The following is a 19,392-nucleotide window of genomic DNA, read 5'->3' on the forward strand; positions in this document are numbered from 1 at the left end:
GAAGGCAAACAAAGCGGTGCAACTCCTGACCCCCTGGTGTGTTTTGGATGTGACTGCTTCAATGAAATAAGGTAAGCGATGTGGTGCATGCCTGGCTCCCTGGTGTGATTGCCATGGGGCTGGCGGTGGTGTTTAGGACAAGGATGCTTCAGTGAAAGAAGGCAACCGAGGTGCCACAGCCCCACCCACTGGTGCAACTGCGGAACCAGTGCACACATCTGCACAAGCCTCCGGAATCTGAGATAAAACAGCGCTCTTGGCACAAGAAAAGTGATTTTGTCCAATTTATCATGGAGATCTGAAACCTCCACATTTTGAAAGAACTTCTATCTTTCTGATCCCTCCTCCCTCTGCCCCAGTTGGCTTCATTAACAGTTGATTTCCCTGGGCCTGAGATAAGTCCTGCTGTGCTTCCTGAGGCATTCCCCTGGCCTTGAAGAAGGAACAGATTAACAAATGCAGGAAAAATACTGTGCTGACTCTCCTAATCTGGAAACTCAGAGCAGAAGCAGCTCCAGCCCAGGCACAAGTGGACCACAGACTTTGTCTTCACCTCTGCATAGATCCAGGTGGCCCTATTACAGCAGATAGGATCTGGCAGTTACATTGCAAGGGTGAATCTGTTTGAGGTCTGACTGTAACTGTTTCAGCTATGCAGCGGAGAGGCAGGTTTTTGAAGTTTGATACTGCTCTGCCTATTAAACACAGCCCTCACCTACCCACACCAGGGGCCTAAGGACTGGACACCACCTAGCCACCTGCAGCAGGGCTCCAAGGATAAGTGGTGCCTACCAATCCTTACAGTTAAAAGCATCGAATGCCTATGGTACAGCTGCAAAGCCCACCCACCAGAGCACTCTAGAGAACAGGGATGTGCCTTCCTCACAGAAATTCAGGGGAAGGTGGTCAGTCCCCTACCTTCCTCAGACTGAGACCCCCTGCTGCTACCAGACACCAGTGCATACACCAATCGCCACTGCTCCTCTAAGATCATAGGTGAGAGCCTGCACCACACACTAGGTGACTGACTACTGGAACACCTGAGCTGAATCTATAAAAGAATAGTGAATGGACTCCTAGGCTCGTATACCTGGTAACAGCTCTAGCCATCTGGTAACAGGACATTAGTGCTTCAAAGGCTCCAATAATCAAACTAGCTCACTCTAATACCTATTTGGGTATATCGAAACAAAACAAAGCAAGAAACTAGGACATAGTGTGCAAACAAAATAAATTTATACAGTAACTTACAGAAAGCTCAAAGACAGCAGTCGATAACAAATCACATAAAGAAGCAGACCATGATTGCTGCAACAAACTCCCAAAACACAGAATCAGGGACTCTTCCAGATGAAGGTGTATTCTGGGAATTACCAGATGTAGAATACAAAGGATTGATATACAGAACTCTTCAAGACAAGCCAACGAGCACACAGATAAAGCAGTTGAGGAAATTAAGATGATTATTCAAGAACATAATGAAAAATTTAATAAGCTTAAAGAATCCATAGAGAGACAGCAATCGGAAATTCAGAAGATTAACAACAAAATTTCAGAATTAGGCAACTCAGTAAAAAGTCAGCAGAACGTAATTGAGGAGATGGAAGTAAGAATTAGTGAGATTGAAGATAAAAACTTAGCAACAATGTATTTGAAGAAAAATCACATTAAAGAGTTTAAAAAATGAAGAAACCATAATAATCATGTGGAACTCTATCAAGAAGAATTACCTATGAGCGATCGGAGTACCATAACAGGGAGGGATAACAGAAAATGCAGAGAGAATTGCTGAAGATTTGTTGGCAGAAAACTTCCTTGACATCATAAAAGATGAAAGGGTATCTATCCAAGATGCTCATTGAACCCCACACAAGGTAGATCTCTAAACAAAGCCATCAAAAGATATTATAATCAAACTTGCCAAAACCAAAGATAAAGAGAAAATTTTAAGAGCAGACAGGGATAAGTGAAAAGTCACCTACAAAGGAGAATCAATAAGAATAAGCTTGGACTACTCAGCAGAAACCATGAATGAAAGAAGGCAACAGGTTGACATATATAAAGCATTGAAGGAGAAAAACTTCCAGCCAAGAATCATATATCCAGCAAAACTGTCTCTCAAATATGAAGGTGAAATTAGGACATTTACAGATAAACAGAAGCTTAGAGAATTTGCAAAAACCAACTCAAAACTACAAGAAATACTAAAGGGCATTCTCTGATTAGAAAATCAATAATATCAGATATCAACCAAACACTAGAACTCAGGACAGAGCAACCAGATATCAACCCAGAGAGGGAAATCACAAAAATAAATCAAGATAGAAAAACACTCAAAATAAGGAATGAGTGATATCATTATATAAAAGATATCAACATTAAATCAATAAAGAGGAACTAAAGTTGTCATAGATCTTCCATATGCAGAGGAAATCAAGGCGATATAGGGAGATACAAGTTAGGTTTAAATTTAGAAATATAGGGGTAAATATTAAGGTAACCAAAAGGACACTAACAACCCTACACATCCAAATAAAATACGAGAAAAACATAAAGACTCAGCAAGAACAAAATCAACTACCATGAAAAAGAGGAGCACGCAATTTACAAAGAAATACTACTCAGCACAAAAAAAAGTAGAAAAATGAAACTGTCAATAACACACACAAAAACGACATCAAAATGAGAGCACTAAACTCATGCCTATCTATAATCAAGCTGAATGTAAATGGACTAAATACACAAATAAAGAGACAGAGAATTGAAGAGCAAATAAAAAAACATGATTTATCTATATGCTGCCTACAAGAGACACACCTTAGACTTAAAGACACAAACAAACTAAAACTGAAAGGATGGAAAAATACATATCAAGCAAACAACAAAGAGCAGGAGTGGCTATACTAGTTTCTGACAAAACAGACTTCAAACTTAAATCTACCACAAAGGATAAAGAAGGACATTACATAATGATTAAAGGGACAATATACCAGGAGGATATTACCATATTAAATATTTATGCACCCAATGACAGGGCTGCGAGACACATAAAAAAAAAACTCCAAGAGCGTTGAAGAGAGATAGACAGCTCCACATTAATAGTAGGAGACTTCAACACACCACTTTCAGTGAAGGACAGGATATCCAGAAAGAAGCCCAATAAAGACACGGAAGAGCTAAATGCCACAATCAACAAACATGACCTCATAGACATATACAGAACACTCCACCAAACCACATCCAAGTATACTTTCTTTTCTAATGCATATAGAACATTCTCAAGAATAGACCACATATAAGGTCTTAAATCAAGACTTAACAGAATCCAAAACATTGCCATATTACAAAGCATCTTCTCTGACCATAAAGCCATAAAACTGGAAGTCAATACCAGAAAAATCAGGGAAAAGAAATTAAACACATGGAAACTGAACAACACTTTGCTCAAAAATGATCGGATGATAGAACAAATTAAGGATGGAATAAATATTCATTGAATCCAATGAGAATGAAAACACTTCCTATCAGAACCTTTGGGACACAGCTAAAGCAGTGCTCAAAGGCCAATTTAATCAATAAATGCACACATACAAAAAGAAGAAAGGGCCAAAATCAAAACATTAACCCTACAACTCAAACAAATAGAAAGAGAGCAACAAAAGAAACCTTCAGGCACCAGAAGAAAGCAAATAATAAAAATTAGAGAATTAAATGAAATGGAGAACAGAAAAACAATTGAAAGAGTTAACGAGACCAAAAGCTGGTTCTTTGAAAAGGTTAACAAAATCAATACACCATTGGCCAGACTGACAAAAGAAAAACAGAAGACGAAGCAAATAACCCAAATAAGAAATGAGACAGTTGATATCACAACAGACCCAACTGAAATTAAAAGAATCATAACAGAATACTATGAAAAATTATACTCTAACAAATTTGAAAACCTAGAGGAAATGGACAAATATCTAGAAACACTTTACCTACCTAAACTAACACAGAGACAGAGCAGCTAAATAAACCCATAGCAAAAGAAGAGATTGAAAAAGTAATTCAAAAACTCCCAAAAAAGAAAAGCCCTAGCCCTGATGGCTTCACTGGAGTATTCTACCAAACGTTCAGAGAAGAGTTAACACCATTACTACTAAAGGTATTTCAGAGCATAGAAAAAGATGGAATACTCCCAAACTCATTCTATGAAGCCAGCATAACCCTGACACAAAAACCAGGTAAACACACCACACACAAAAAAGAAAATTACAGACCTATATCCCTCATAAGGGCCTGGGTAGCTCAGTTGGAAGAGCATCAGGCTTTTAATCTGAGGGTCCAAGGTTCAAGCCCCTGTTCAGGCAATATGCATTTGGAAACCCTGGTGGCATAGTGGTAAAGTGCTACAGCTGCTAACCAAAGGTCGGCAGTTTGAATCTGCCAGGTGCTCCATGGAAACTCTATGGGGCAGTTCTACTCTGTCCTATAGGGTCACTATGAGTCAGAATCGACTCGACGGCAGTGGGTTTGGTTTTTTGGTTTTATCCCTCATGAACTTAGATGCAAAAATCCTCAACAAAATTCTAGCCAATAAAATTCAACAACATATCAAAAAAAAATAATTCACCACAACCAGGTGGGATTCATACCAGGTATGCAGGGGGGTTCAACATTAGAAAAACAATCATTGCAATCCATCACATAAATAAAAAAAAAAGACAAGAACCACATGATCTTATCAATTGATGCAGAAACGGCATTTGACAAAGTCCAACACCCATTCATGATAAAAACTCACAGCACAATAGGAATACAAAAAAAAAATCCTAAACATTATAAAGGGCATTTATACAAAGCCAACAACCAACGTCATCCTAAACGGAGAGAGTCTGAAAGCACTCCCTTTGAGAACGGGAACCAGAGAAGGATGCCTTGTATCACCACTCTTATTCAGCATTGTGCTGGAGGTCCGAGCCACAGCTATTAGGCTAGATAAAGAAACAAGGGGCATCCAAATTGGCAAAGAAGAAGTAAAGTATATCTGTTTGCAGAAGACATGATCTTATACAGAGAAGGAATCCTCAAGAAAGCTACTAAAACTAATAGAAGAGTTTAGCAGAATACCAGGCTACAAGATAAAAAACGTAAAAATCAGTTGGATTCCTCTACACCAACAAAGAGAACGTCAAAGAGGAAATCACTAAATCAATACCATTTACAATAGCCCTCAAGAAGATAAAGTACTTAGGAACAAATCTAACCAGAGATGTAAAAGACCTATATACATAGAAAACTACAAAACACTACTGCAAGAAGCCAAAAGAGACCTGCATAAGGGGAAAAACATAACTTGCTCATGCATAGGAAGACTTAACATTGTAAAAATGTCTATTCTACCAAAAGTGATCTATAGATACAATGAAATTCCAATGACATTTTTTTAATGAGATGGAGAAACAAATCACCCACTTCATATGGAAGGGAAAGAGGCCCCAGATAAGTAAAGCATCATTGAAAAATTAGAACAAAGTGGGAGGCCTCACACTACCTGATTTTAGAACATACTATATTACCACAGTAGTCAAAACAGCCTGGTACTGGTACAACAACAGATACATAGACCAATGGAACAGAATTGAGAATTCAGACATAAATCCATCCACATATGATCAGCTGATATTTGACAAAGGCCCACAGTCTGTTAAATGGGGAAAAGACAGTCTCTTCAACAAATGGTGCTGGCATAACTGGATATTCATCTGCAAGAAAATGAAACAAGACCCATACCTCACACCATGCACAAAAACTAACTCAAAATGGATCAAAGACCTAAATATAAAATCTAAAATGATAAAGATCATGGAAGAAAAAACAGGGACAACATTAAGAGCCCTAATACATGGCATAAACAGTATACAAAACAATACTAACATTGTACAAACACCAGAAGAGAAATTAGATAACTGGGAGCTCCTAAAAGTCAAACACTTACGCTCATCCAAAGACTTCACCAAAAGAATAAAAAGATTACCTACAGATTGGGAAAAAGTTCTTAGGTATGACGTTTCCAATCAGGGTCTGATCTCTAAAATCTACATGATACTCCAAAAAATCAACAACAAAAAGACAAATAACCCAATTAAAAATGGGCAAAAGATATGAACAGACACTTCACCAACGAAGACACTCAGGCTGCTAACACATACATGAGGAAATGCTCACAATGAGATTCCATCTCATCCCAAGGCTGGCATTAATCTAAAAAACACAAAATAATAAACATTGGCGAGGTTGTGGAGAGACCGAAACACTTATACACTGCTGGTGGGAATGTAAAGTGATACAGGCACTTTGGAAATCAATTTGGCACTTCCTTAAAAAGCTAGAAATAGAACTACCATATGACCCAGCAATTCCACTCCTTGGAATATACCCTAAAGAAATAAGGGCCTTCACAGGAAAAGATATATGCACACCCATGTTCACTGCAGTAGTGTTTACAATAGCAAAAAGATGGAAGCAACCAAGGTGCCCATCACTGGATGAATGGGTAAATAATTTATGGTATATTCATACAATGGAATACTGTACAACGATTAAGAACAACAATGAATCTGTGAAACATTTAATAACATGGAGGCATCTGGAAGGCATTATGCTGAGTGAAATTAGTCAGTTGCAAAAGGACAAATATTGTATGAGACCACTTTTATAAGAACTCCAGATAGTTTAAACACAGAAGAAAATATTCTTTGATGGTTACAAGGGTGAGGAGAGAGGGAGAGGGAATAAAAAAAAAAAAAGTAGATAGCAGATAAAAATTTTCTTAGGTGAAGGGAAGGGCATCACATACCATATGGATAGTCAGTACAACTGGACTAAACCAAAAGCAAAGAAATTTCTTCAATACAAACAAAAGCTTCAAAGGCCAGAGTAGCGGGGATGGAGGTGTGGGGACCATGGTTTCAGGGGACATCTAGGCCAACTGGCATAACAAAATGTATTAGGAAAACAGTCTGCATTCCACTTTGGTGTGAGGCGTCTGGGGTCTTTATATGCTATCAAGCGGCCATCTAAGATGCATAAATTGGTCTCAACCCACCTGGAGCAAAGGAGAATGAAGAACACCAAAGATATAAGGTAAATATGAGCCCAAGAGACAGAAAGGGTCACATAAACCAGAGACTCCATTAGCATGAGACCCAAAGAACTAGAAGGTGCCCGGCTACCACCGATCACTGCCCTGGCAGAGAACACAACAGAGAAGCCCTGATGGATCAGGAGAATAGTGGGATGCAGATCTTAAATTCTCATGAAAAGATCAGGCTTAATGGTTTGACTGAGACCAGAGGGACTCTGACAGTCATGGTCCCCAGATTCTTTGATAGCCCAAGATTGGAACCATTCCCAAAACCAACTCTGTGGACAGGGATTGGCCTGGACTATAAGATAGACAATGATGCTGGTGAGGAGTGGACTTTGCGGCTCAGGTAGACACATGAGAGTATGTGGGCGACTCCTGTCTGGTGGTGAGATGAGAAGGAAGAGGGCGACAGGGGCTGGTTGAATGGACATGGGGAATACAGGGTGGAGAGGAGGAATGTGCTGTCTCATTAAGGGGAGGGCAGCTGGGAGTGCACAGCCGGATGTGTATGGCTTTTTGTATGAGAGACTGACTTGATTTGTAAACTTTCACCTAAAGCACAATATTAAAAAAAAAAAACCTAAATATAAACTTAGCATATAACCTAACAATCACACTTCTAGGCATCTGCCACACAGAAATTAAAGCTTAGGTTCATATCAAAACATCTATACAAATATTTATAGCAGCTTTATTTGTAATAGCCCTATGATGTTTCTTTTTAAGTGTCAACTTGGCTAGGCTATGATGCCCAGTTGTTTGATCAAACACTATTTGAGTTGCTGTTATGAAGTAGTCACCTGTGTTTAAATTGGCTGGCCTTAAGTAAAGCAAATTACCTTCCATAGTTCATAGTCAGTGAAACATGGGTAAACATATTTCTGATATTCTCTGCTTTCAGCTAGGATCCATCTGACGTCAGCAATGATGTCCCTGGTTTTGTGTCCTCTTCTGAATCCGGCTTGAATTTCTGGCAGTTTCCTGTCAATTTACTGCTTCAGCCACTTTTGAAAGATATTCAGCAGAAGTTTACTTGTGTGTGATATTAAGGATATTGTTCAATAATTTCCACATTATGTTGGATAACCTTTCTTTGGAATAGGCATAAGTATGGATCTCTTAAAGTCCGTTGGCCAGGTCTTCCAAATTTCTTGGCATAGATGAATACCTCCAGTGCTATATCGTTTGTTGAAACATCTCATTTGGTATTCTGTCAATTCCTGGAGCCTTGTTTTTCACCAATGTCTTTAGTGCAGCTTGGGTTTCTTCCTTCATTACCATTGGTTCTTGATCATATGCTACCTCCTGAGATGACTGAACATCAACCAATTCTTTTTGGGACAGTGACTCTGTGTATTCCTTCCATCTTTTTTGATGCTTCCTGTGTTGTTCAGTATTTTGCCCATAGAATTCTTCATTATTGCAACTCAAGCCTTGATTTTTTTCTTCAGTTCTTTCACTTTGAGAAATGCTGTACATGTTCTTCTCTTTTGGTTTTCTATCTCCAGGTCTTTGCATATATGATTATAATATTTTATTTTGTCTTCTCAAGCTGCCCTTTGAAATCTTCTGTTCAGCTCTTTAACTTCATCATTTCTTTCTTTGGTTGTAGAACATTCAAGAGCAAATTTCAGAGTCTCTTCTGACATCCATTTGGTGTTTTCTTTCTCTCCTATCTTTTTAATGTCCTCTTGCTTTCTTCATACCCTTGATGTCACTCCACAACTCATATGGTCTTTAGTCATTAGTGTTCAATGAGTCAAATCTATTCTTGAGATGTACTCTAAATTCAGGTGGGATATACCCAAGGTTATACTTTCGCTCCTGTTGACTCGTTCTAATTTTCTTCAGCTTCATCGGGAACTAGAAGATGAGCAATTGATGGTCTGTTCCACAGTTGGCCCCTGGCCTTATTCTGACTGATGACATTGAGCTTTTCCATCGTCTCTTTCCACAGATGTAGTCAACTGGAATCCTGTGCATTCTATCTGGCAAGGTCCACGTGTATACTCTCTGTTTATGTTTCTGAAAAAAGGTATTTGCAATGAAGAAGTCGTTGGTCTTGCAAAATTCTATCATGTGATCTCCGGTGTCATTTCTGTCACTAAGGCCATATTCTCTTTTCTTTTTCTGGCTATTTTTTTAATGCTTTTTTTTTTAATTGAACTTTAGATGAAGGTTTACAGAACAAACTGGTTTTGCATCAAAATGTTAGTATACACATTGTTGTATGACATTGGTTAACAACTCCACGACATGTCAACACTCTCCCTTCTCAACCCTGAGTTCCCTATTACCAGCTTTCCTGTTCACTCCAGCTTTCCAGTCCCTGCCCCAGGGCTGGTGCACCCGTTTAGTCTTGTTTTGTTCCATGGGACTGTTCAATCTTTGGCTGAAGGGTGAACCTCAGGAGTGGCCTCATTACTGAGCTGAAAGGGTGTCCGTGGCCCATACTCTCAGGGTTTCTCCAGTCTCTGTCAGGCCTGCAAGTCTGGTCTTTCATTTTGAGTTGGAATTTTGTTCCACATTTTTCTCCAGCTCTGTGTGGGACCCTCTACTTTGATTCCTGACAGAGCAGTCAGTGGTGGTAGCTGGGCACCATCTCGTTGTACTGGACTCAGTCTGGTGGGGGCTGTGGTAGATGTGGTCCATTAGTCCTTTGGACTAATCTTTCCCTTATGTCTTTAGTTTTCTTCATTCTTCCTTGCTCCCAAAGGGGTGCGACCAGTGGAGTGTCCTAGACAGCCACTTACAGGCTTTTAAGACCCCAGATGCTATTCACGAAAGTAGAATGTAGAACATTTTCTTTATAAATTCTGTTATGCCAATTCAGCTGGATGTTCCCTGAGACCATGGTCCCCATAGCCCTCAGCCCGGCAATTATGTCCCTCAGGGAGTTCGGGACTAAAGCCATATTTTCCAACTACCAACCCTTCTTCTTTGTTTCTAAATTTTGCATTCTGATCAGCAGTAATTATCAATGCATCTTCATTGCATGTTTGCTCAATTTCAGACTGCAGAAGATGGTGAGCATCTTCAATTTCTTTATCTTTGGCCTGGGTGGTTGATGCATAGATTTGAATAATAGTCATATTAACTGGTCTTCCTTGTAGACATATGGATATTATCCTATCACTGACAGCAGTGTACTTCAGGATAGATCTTGAGGTGTTCTTTTTGATGATGAATACAATGCCATTCCTCTTCAATTTGTCATTCCTGACAAATCCCATATGATTTTCTGATTCAAAATGGCCAATACCAGTCCATTTCAGCTCACTAATGCCTAAGATATCAATGTTTGTATGTTCTATTTCATTTTTGATTTTCCAAGATTCATACTTCATATATTCCATGTTCCAATTATTAATGTTTGCAGCTGTTTCTTCTCATTTTGAGTCACGCTATGTTAGTAAATAAAGGTCCTGAAAGGTTGGCTCCATCCATGCCATTAAGTTCAACTCTACTTGGAGGAGGCAGCTCTTCTCCAGCCCTATTTTGAGGGCCTTCCAACCTGAGGGGCTTATTTTCTGGCACTATATCAGACAGTGTTCTGCTGCTATTCATAAGGTTTTCACTGACTAATTCTTTTCAGAAGTCGACTGCCAGGTCCTTCTTCCTAGTCTTAGTGTGGAAGCTCAACTGAAACTTGTCCACCACGGGTGACCCTACTGGTATTTGAATACTGGCCGCATAGCTTCCAGCATCACAGCAACATGTAAGCCCTCACAGTACAACAAACTGACAGATACGTGGGGGAAAATCTAAGGAGTCTATCAGATAAGAAGCTACTGTACCTAATAACTAAATTTAGCAAAATCATAGGATATGAAGTCAATATATAAAAATCCATTGTATTTTGATATAATAGCAACAAATAGCTGGAAAGAGAAATTAAAAACAATTCTATACACAGCAGATTAAAAAAATAAAATAAAATACATAGGGATAAATTTAACAAAAGATATGAAAGACCTCTACACTCAAAACTACAACTCATACCTGAAAAAAATTAAAGATGACCGATGTAAATGGACAGATATGCCATAACGATGGATCTATAGATTCAATAATTTTAGAATGTGTCTTTTCACCAAATTTATGTATACATGCAATACAATCCTAACCAAATTCTCATAAGCCTTTTTTGGGTAGAAATTGATGTAATCATTTTCAAATTTATATAGAAATGCAACTAACCTAGATTACAGAAAGCAATCTTTGTAAAAAAATAATAGAGTTGTAGAATTTACACTACCTAATTTCAAGACATATTATAAAATTACAGTAAGACTGTGTGATATTGACATAAGGGTTTGCAAACAGATAATGGAACAAAACGGACAGCCCCAGAAATAGAGCCTCATTAATAAAGTCATTTGATTTTTCAACAGGTATTAAACCATTTCAATGAAGAAAGTTTTTTAAGAAATGGTGCTGGAATAAGTAGGTATCCATAAGGAAAAATATAAACTTTGACCTGTACTTCACACCATACACATAAACTCATTTATGATGGATCATACAGCTAACCATAAAATCTAAAAACATATGGCTTCTAGAAGAAAACATAGAATATCTTCACGATTTGTGGGTAGGCAAGTGTTTCTTAGGTTGTAGAAAATAATAATCATAAGAGAAATATTTGTTAAGTTGGATTCCATCAAATTTTAAACTTTTGATCCTCAGAAGACAGTGTTACTGAAATGAATAGGCAAGACACAGATTGGAAGAATATACTTGGAAAGCATATATCTGATAAGCAATTATTATGCAGGATATATTAAGATCTCTTACAACTCAATAATAAGAGGAGATACTACCCAAAAAAAATAAGCAAAAGATTTAGACAGAGGCCAACATGGCACTATAGACAGAAGCACCATATTGTCCCTTTGCAGCAAAGACCCGAAAAACTATATAAAATATATACAAACATCAATCCTGGGACCCTAAGCAACAAATGAAGGGATAAAGAACTCGATCAAGCATCAAATGGAATAAGAAACTGACCGAGAACAGAAAGTAAGGAGAGCTATGGAGTGGAGGTCCCCTGCCAGCTAAAAAGACCTGGATTCACCATATTGGACCACAGCCACCAAGGAACCTGGACAGGGAGTACGGTAAGGCAATTTCATGGAGCTCCCAACAGGAGACAGAGCATCAGGTACCCAGGAATACACTTTCCCACACCCCAACCTACTACTGCCCTGTGTGCTGCCACTGCTGCTTTCCAATGGGCCATGGTTGCTCAGCCAGAGAGACATGGGCTCACTGCTGCCTAGGGTCTTCCCCGCCCCACAATAGTCAGTTCCCCTAGTGCCATATTATTTATTTATTTTTGGCTCTTCTGTTTCCTTTCCTTCATTTCCTTTCTTCCACCCACCTAGCCCTGTGCACGGCACCTGACCCTTCTCAGTGGACCATGCTGCACCACTTGGCTAGAGAGCTATCAGCCTGTAGCCTCCCCAGATCTGTACTGCAACAACCAGCTGGCTCCCTAACACCATATATTTTTTTGCTTTTTGCTTTTAGTAGGGTTGTTGTTTCTTCTCTCTCTATCCCTTCCTTCTTTTCCTTTCTCCCATGCACTGAGCCCTGTGTGCTGCCCCTGCCCCTCCTCAATGGGTCAGCTTCACTGCTTGGGTACAGAGCCACTGGCACACAGCCTGCCTGGGTCTGTGTCACCATCACTGGGCAGCTCCCTCAATGCCATTTTTTCATTCTTTTTTTTTTTTTGCTTGTTTCTTCTATCTCTCACTTCCTTCCTTTCCTCTCTCCTGCCCACCTAGCCCCATGTGCTGCCCCTGCCCCTTCTAATGGGCTGACCCTTCTAGACAGGCCACACCACAACGCTTGGCTAGAGAGCCACTGGAACACAGCTTCCGTGGGTCGGCCCTGCCTCCACTCACTGGCTCCCTCAGTGCCATATTTTATTTTTTCTTTCTTTCACTGCTTCTCTTCTCCCTCCCACCTAGGCCCTATGCTGCCTCTGCCCCTTCCTGAAGGGCCATACTGTACTACCTGGTGAGAGAGACAGCAGCTCACTGCCACCTCAGTTCTGCCCTGGCCCCAACAGCTGGTTCCCTCAGCACCATATTTACTTGTTGTTTTTGTTTTTGTTTCTTCTCTATTGCTTCTTTCCTTTCCTTTCTCCCACCCACCTAGCCCCATACACCCCTGCCGTGACTTCTCAACAGGCCAAGCCACATGACTAGCTAGAGAGTGGGCAAATGACCTCCTTGGGTCTGTCCCGCCCCCACCCACCGAGTCCTAATGCACCACGATTTTACTTATTTTTTTTCTTTTCATTCTGTTTTCCTTTCTTCTTTCTCTCTCCCCCTTAGCTCCAGACATCACATCCTCTCCCTTCACTCCTGCCTATCTGAACAGGGTGCCAAGCATCGTGCCTCTAAGCAGTGCTGGTTCAGACACCTAGACATCTGGACCCTGCCCTGTATTGCCCCATGGCCCTGCCACACCAGCCACAGTTCATGTCACAAATGACCCATCCTCACCCCTCCACTCATCTGGGCCTCCCCTACTACACCATAGATGAGTGGCCAGCCTTGCTTGCCTGAGAAGGTGGTGAGAAGTATCATGCCCACAAATGAGCAAACAATAAAACACACCCAGCCCACCCATCCAGACATAAAAAATAAAAAGGCAGGATGAAATAAACAAACCTACAATCAATAAGAAAGAAAATAATTCCTGAATGTCCCCAAAACCAAAACTTGCTGCCATCAAGTCAATTCTGACTCATAGTAACCTATAGAACAGAGTAGAACTGCCCCACAGAGTTTCCAAGGAGTGCCTGATGGATTCAAACTGGTGACCTTTTGGCTAGCAGCTGTAGCACTTAACCACTATGCCACCAGGGTTTCCAATGTCCTGAAGACAGCAGAAAATATCAAAACATATTTTTAAAAAAGGACAAGGTAGCTCCAGTAAGCAACCAAAATAAAACACCAGATGACCTTCTGGTAGAAAAAAAGACATTAGAACTACCTGATAGGGAATTCAAATGTTTTATATTCAGGGTTCACCAAGAAATTAGGAAAGAGATGAGGGAAAACAGATGAAATGAAGGAAAAAATAGACAAAATCATGGAAAATACAGACAAAATCAGGGAAAACACAGACAAAGCTATGGAAGAATTCAGGAAAATAATACAGGAACAAAATGTCAAAATAAATAAACAATTAGAAATCATACAAAAACAGCAATTAGAAACCCAAAAGGTAAACAAGAAGATATCAGAAAGGAACAATGCAATAGGAAGTTCTAGGAGCAAATTTGAAACAATGGAAGACAAGGTCAGTGAAATTGAAGACAAATTCTTGGATACCACTTTGAGGAAAAATCAAAGAAAAGAATGAAGAAAACCTGTGAACTATGTGGGACAAAATAAAGAGCACAAAAGTCACATGATAGAGTTCCAGAAGAGGGAGAGAAAATGGAAAACACAAACAGGATCATCGAAGATTCGTTGATAGAAAACGTCCCTAATATCATGAAAGATGAAAAGCTGACCATCCAAGAAGTGCAGTGAACACTGTATAGGATAGATCCAAAAGGAAAGTCACCAAGACATATCATAATCACACTTGCTAAAACCTAAGACAAAGAAAGAATCCTGAGAGCAGCTCAAGAAAAATGAAAAGTCACATACAAAGGGGAAATAATATGACTAAGCTCTGATTACTCAGCAGACACCATGCAGGCAAGAAGGCAGTGGGATGACATATATAAAACTATGAAAGAAAAAAAATTGCTGGCCAAGAATAATATCCCCTGCAAGACTCCCTTTCAAATATGATGGCAAAATTAGGACATTTCCTGATAAACAGAAATTAAGGGACTATGTAAAAATCAAACCAAAATGACAAGAATTATTAAAGGGAGTCCTTTGGTTAGAGAACAAACAGCATCAGACAACAACCTCAATGTGGGACACAGGACAGTATCAGCAAGATACCAAGCTAGGTAATGAATTCTCAGACATAAAACTAAAATATTTACAACAGGAAACCAGAGATGTCAACAACATCAGAACAGGGAAAAGGGAATAAATGATGAAGGTATAGAACTTTCAAATGGAGAGGAAGTCAAGTTGATAAAAACATAGGAAGATGGGGTAAATTTCAAGGCAACCACAAAGAAAGTTAAAAAAAAAAACCTACTCATCAAAATAAAGAAGAAAAACATAAAGTTTAGGTAAGCACAAAATCTACAAAAAAAAAAATGAAAAGAAAATCCACAAACAAAAAAATTCAGTGCAGGAGACTAAGACAATCAGCACCACAAAAAAAAGGATTGCAAAATGACAGCAATAAACTCAAACCTATCAATAATCACACTGAACATAAATGGCTTAAATGCACCCATAAAGAGAGAGAAAGTGACAGAATGGATAAAAAAAACAGAACTCGTCAATATGCTGTCTACAAGAGACACCCCTGAGAAACAAAGACATAAATATATTAAAAAATCAAAGAATGAAAAAAAATGTCAAGTAAACAGCAACCAAAAAAGAGCAGTAGTGGCAATACTAATCTCAGGTAAAATAAACTTTAAGGCGAAATCCACCAAAAAAGACAAGGAAGAACACTATATAATGTTTAAAGGGACAATCCACCATGAAGACATAACCATAATAAATATCTATGCACCCAATTACAGGTCTCCAAAATACATAAAACAAATTCTAACAGCACTGAAAAGAGGAATTGACACTGTCAGAACAATAGTAGGAGACTTCAACACACCACTCTCAGTAAAGGAAAGAACAACTAGAAAGAAATTCAGCAAAGATACAGAAGATCTAAAGCCTACAATCAACCAGCTTGACCTCATAGACATATATAGAACACTCCACTCAACAGCAGCAAAGCATACATTCTTTTCCAATGCACATGGAAAATTCTCCAGAATAGAACATATCTTTGGCTACAAAATAACCTTCAACAAAACCCAAAACATTGAGATAATACAAAGCATCTTAGTTGGAGAATTCTATCAAACATTCAGAGATAAGCTCACAGCAGTAATGATGAAACTATTTCAGAACATGAAAAAGGGAGGGATACTTCCAAATTCACTCTATGAAGCCAGCATAACCATGATACCAAAACCAGGCAAAAACGCCACAAAAAAAAAGAGAAAATTACAGGCCAATATCTCTCATGAATATAGATGCAAAAATTCTCAACAAAATTTTAGCCAGTGAAATTCAGCATCATATAAAAAAAAAAGAATACACCACAACGAAGTCGGATTCGTATGAAATATGCAAGGATGTTTCAACAATAGAAAATCAATCAATGTAATCCACCACAAAAAGAAAAGAACATCATGATCATCTCAATCAACACAGAAAAGGCATTTGATGAAACCCAACACCCATTCCTGACAAAAAATCTCAATAAAATAGGAATAGAAGGTAAATTACTCAGTAAAATACAGGACATCTAAACAAAACCAACAGCCAAAATCATTCTCAATGGAGAGAGGCTGAAAACATTCCCCTTGAGAAAAGGAGCAAGAAAAGGATGCCGTTTATCACCACTCCTACTTAACATTGTACTGGAAGTCTTGGCTACAGCAATAAGGCAAGAAAAAGAAATAAATGGCATCCAAATTGGTAAGGAAGAGGTAAAACTATCCCTATTTGCGAATAATATACCTAGACAACCCAAAAGACTCCACATGAAAACTACTGGAACTAATAGAAAGATTCAGCAGAATAGCAGGATACAAGATAAACATACAAAAATCACTTAGATCCTATATACCAATAAAGAGACTTATGAAAAGAAAATCAAGAAAGCAATACCATTTATAATAACCCCTAAAAAAATAAAATACTTAGGAATAAATCTAACCAGGGATGTAAAAGACCTATACAAAGAAAAGTATAAAAAACTACTGCAAAAAAACAAAAGAGACCTACATAAATGGAAAAGCATACCATTCTCATGGATAGGTAGACTTAACATTGCAAAAATGTCAATTCTATCAAAAGCAATCTACAAATACAATGCAATCCTGATACAAATACCAACACCCTTCTTTAACAAGATGGAAAAACTAATCACTAGCTTTACGTGAAAAGAAAGGGGGCCCTGGATAAGTAAAGCATTACTGAAGAAGAACAAAGTAGGAAGCCTTGCACTACCTGACCTCAGAACTTACTATACAGCTACAATAGTTAAAACAGCCTGGTACAGGTACCATGACAGACTCATTGATCAATGGAACAGAATCAAGAACCCAGAGGTAAATCCATCCACCTACAGTAAATTAATCTTCAACATAGGCCCAAAGTCCATTAAATGGGGAAAAGACAGTCTTTTTAACAAATGGTACTGGCAAAATTGGATGTGCATCTGTAAAAAAAAAAAAAGAAACAGGAACCATACATCACATCATACACAAAAACTAATTTAAAATGGATCAAAGACCTAAATATAAAACCAAAAAATATAAAGATCATGGAAGAAAAAATAGGGTCAACACTACAGGCCCTAATACGTGGCATAAATAGGATACAAACCATAACTAACAATACAAAAACACCAGAAGATAAGCTACATAACTGGAATCTTCTGAAATTAAACACTTATGCTCACCAAAAGACTTCACCGAAAGAGTAAAAAGAGAACATACAGACTGGTAAAAAACTTTGGCTACGACATATCCAACAAAGGTCAATCTCTAAAATCTACAGGAAAATCCAACACATCTACAACAAAAAGACAAATATTCCAATTAAAAAATGGGCAAAAGGTATGAACAGACACTTCACCAAAGAAGACATTCAAGTGGCTAACAGACACTTGAGGAAATGTTCATGATCACTAACCATTGGAGATACCATCTCACCCCTACATTATTGGCACAAATCAAAAAAACAGAAAATAACAAATGTTAGGCTGCAGAGAGATTGGAATTCTTATGTACTGCTAGTGGGAATGCAAATTGGTGCAACGTTTCTGGAAAATGATATGGCAGTTCCTTTAAAAGTTAGAAATAGAAATACCATGTTATCTAGCAATCCCACTCCTAGGAATATATCCTAGAGAAATAAGAGCAACCACATGAGTAGACATATGCACACTCACATTCATTGCAGCATTATTCACAATATCAAAAAGATGGAAATAATCTAAGTGCCAATCAACAGAATGGATAAACAAACTATGTATGGAACACTACACAACAATAAAGAACAATGATGAACCTGCCAAACATCTCACAACACGGATGAATCTGGAGGGCATTATGCTGAGTGAAATAAGTCAAACACAAAAGGACCAATACTGTATGAGACCACTATCATAAAAACTCATGAAAAGGTTTAATCACAAAAGGAAACAATATTTGATGGTTACTGGTGAGGGAAAAACACTAACTAGACAATAAATAAGTTGTAAATTTGGTGAAGGGTAAGACAGTACACAATACTGGAGAAGTCAGCACAACTTGACCAAGACAAAGTCATAGAAGATTCATACATAGGTTCACACTCCCTGAGTTACTGAATTACTGGGCTGAGGGCTGGGGAACATGGTCTCAGAGGACATCTAATTCAATTGGTATAATATAGTTTATAAAGAAAATTTTCCACATTCTACTTTGGTGGATAGCATCTGGGGTCTTCGAAGCTTGTGAATGGCCATCTAAGATACTCCACTGGCCCAACCCTGGCTGGATCGAGGGAGAATGAAAAAAACAAAGACACAAGGAAAATATTAGTCCAAAGGACTATTGGACCACATGAACCCCATCTTCTACCAGACTGAGTCCAGCATGACTAGATTGTGCCTGGCTGCCACAGCCAATTGCTCTGAAGAGGATCACAATAGACGGTCCCAGATAGAGTGGGAGAAAAATGTAGAACAAAATTCAAACTCACAAAAACAAAAACAAAAAAAGACCAGACTTACTGGTCTGACAGACTGGAGAAACCCTGAGAATATGGCCCCCAGACACCCTTTTAACTCGGTATTGAAGTCACTCCTGAGGTTCACCCTTCAGCCAACGATTGGACAGGCCTATAAAACAAACAATAGTACAGGTAGTTCAACCATGTATATGAGACTAAATGGGTACACCAGCCCAGGGAAAAGGACAAGAAGGCAGGAGGGAGAAGGAAAGCTGGACAAATGGAAATGGGGTACCTAAGTTCAAGAAGGGGAGAGTGTTGATTCGTTGTGGGGTTGGCAACCAATGTCACAAAACAATATGTGTATTA

General features: G+C 38.8%; 1 non-coding gene across 1 annotated transcript; it reads left to right on the top strand.

Annotated features, from left to right (window-relative positions):
• The first annotated feature begins 4,279 nt into the window (after positions 1-4,279).
• On the top strand, positions 4,280-4,352 carry TRNAK-UUU (transfer RNA lysine (anticodon UUU)). The gene has a single exon. It is a non-coding gene; the product is annotated as a tRNA-Lys (tRNA).
• The last annotated feature ends 15,040 nt before the right edge of the window (positions 4,353-19,392 follow it).

This window comes from Loxodonta africana, chromosome X (assembly GCF_030014295.1).
Source record: "Loxodonta africana isolate mLoxAfr1 chromosome X, mLoxAfr1.hap2, whole genome shotgun sequence".
Lineage (NCBI taxonomy): Eukaryota > Metazoa > Chordata > Mammalia > Proboscidea > Elephantidae > Loxodonta > Loxodonta africana.